This window comes from Mesocricetus auratus, unplaced genomic scaffold, assembly GCF_017639785.1.
Source record: "Mesocricetus auratus isolate SY011 unplaced genomic scaffold, BCM_Maur_2.0 Super-Scaffold_100022, whole genome shotgun sequence".
Classification (NCBI taxonomy): domain Eukaryota; kingdom Metazoa; phylum Chordata; class Mammalia; order Rodentia; family Cricetidae; genus Mesocricetus; species Mesocricetus auratus.
The window spans coordinates 4,180,962-4,182,605 of record NW_024429203.1 but is presented as its reverse complement, the minus strand read 5'-3'; the positions used below and the strand labels follow the sequence as shown (position 1 = coordinate 4,182,605).

Genomic DNA, 1,644 nt, shown 5'->3' with positions numbered 1-1,644 from the left:
TAGGTTTTCTGCAATTTGTGTTGTTGTTGAATTCTAATTTTAAAGCATGGTGGTCTGATAAGATGCATGGAGTTATTCCAATTTTTTTTGATGCTGCTGAGGTTGGATATGTTGCCAAGTATGTCGATTTTTGAGAAGGTTCCATGTGGTGGTGAGAAGAAGGTATATTGTTTTTATGTGGATGAAATGTTCTATAGATGTCTGTTAATCACAGTTGGGTCATTACTTCTATTAGACCCTTTGCTTCTTTGTTGAGTTTCTGCCTGGTATTCCTGTCTAGTGGTGAGAGTGGTGTGTTGAAATCACCCACTATAACTGTGTGGGGCTTTATATGTGTTTTAAGTTTTAGTAATGTTTCTTTTACGAATGTGGATGCCTTTGTATTTGGGCATAGATATTCAGGATAGACACTTCATCTTGGTGGATTTCGCCTGTGATGAGTATGTAATGACCTCCTTCATCTCTTTTGATTGATTTTATTTTAAAGTCTAGTTTGTTAGATATTAGGATTCCTACCCCTGCTTGTTTCTTGGGTCCATTTGATTGGAAAAAATTTTCCCAACCTTCAACTCTCAGGTAATGTCTGTCTTTGAGGGTGAGGTGTGTTTCTTGTATGCAGCAGAAGGAAGGGTTCTGTCTTCGAATCCATTCTGCTAGTCTGTGCCTTTTTATGGGTGAATTAAGGCCATTAATATTGAGGGATATTAATGACCATTGATTGCTCATTTTCTTTGGTTTGCAATGGATGTTGGTGGTGGATAATTATGTGTGGAATTTCACCCCTTTGTTCTTTTGGCTGTCGGTAGAGAGGGATTCTCTAATGCCTCTGTTTTTCTGGTTGTAGTTAACTTCCTTGGGTTGAAGTTTTCCTTCCAAAACTTTCAGTAGGGCTGGGCTATTGGATACGTATTGCTTGAATCTAGTTTTGTCATGGAATATCTTGTTTTCTCCATCTATAGTGATTGAAAGCTTTTCCGGGTATAGTAGTCTGGGCTGGCATCCATGGTCTCTTAGTGTTCGTAGAATATCTATCTAGGACCTTCTGGCTTTCAGAGTTTCCATGGAGAAGTCAGGTGTAATTCTGATAGGTCTGCCTTTATATGTTACTTGGCCTTTTCCCTTAGCTGCTCTTAATATTCTTTCTTTATTCTGTATATTTGGGGTCTTGATTATCATGTAAAAATATGGAACACTTCAGGAATTTGCGTGTCATCCTCGCACAGGGGCCATGCTAATCTTCTCTGTATCGTTCCAATTTTAGTATATGTGCTGCCGAAGTGAGCACGGTTCAATCAGTTTCAATACAAGGTCCTAATGTTTGAGACAGATAATCTGCCACAATCCCTGTTTTCACGATCCCACAGCCTAATACAGAGAGTCACTGACATCTGGTACTAATTCAAGACAAGTGATCCTTGGATGAGACATTATAGGATTCTATAGTATATGCAGCCCAAGAATGCTGGGTAGTCTTAGAAGAGGAGTGCCCTTTAAGATGTTTCACATGCTGTGCATGGATGGGGCCAAACTGATGGACAAATTCATACATCTGGATACCACAGGAGAACCTGGTACACTGAGAGGTAAGAGATGTTCATGAAATAGATGTACCTGGTAAGTGTGATATATGGCAACACGTGAGGA

General features: G+C 39.5%; 1 non-coding gene across 1 annotated transcript; it reads right to left on the bottom strand.

Annotated features, from left to right (window-relative positions):
* Nucleotides 1-1,178: 1,178 nt before the first annotated feature.
* LOC121133579 lies at nucleotides 1,179-1,285 on the bottom strand. The gene has a single exon (XR_005870462.1). It is a non-coding gene; the product is annotated as a U6 spliceosomal RNA (small nuclear RNA).
* Nucleotides 1,286-1,644: the final 359 nt, after the last annotated feature.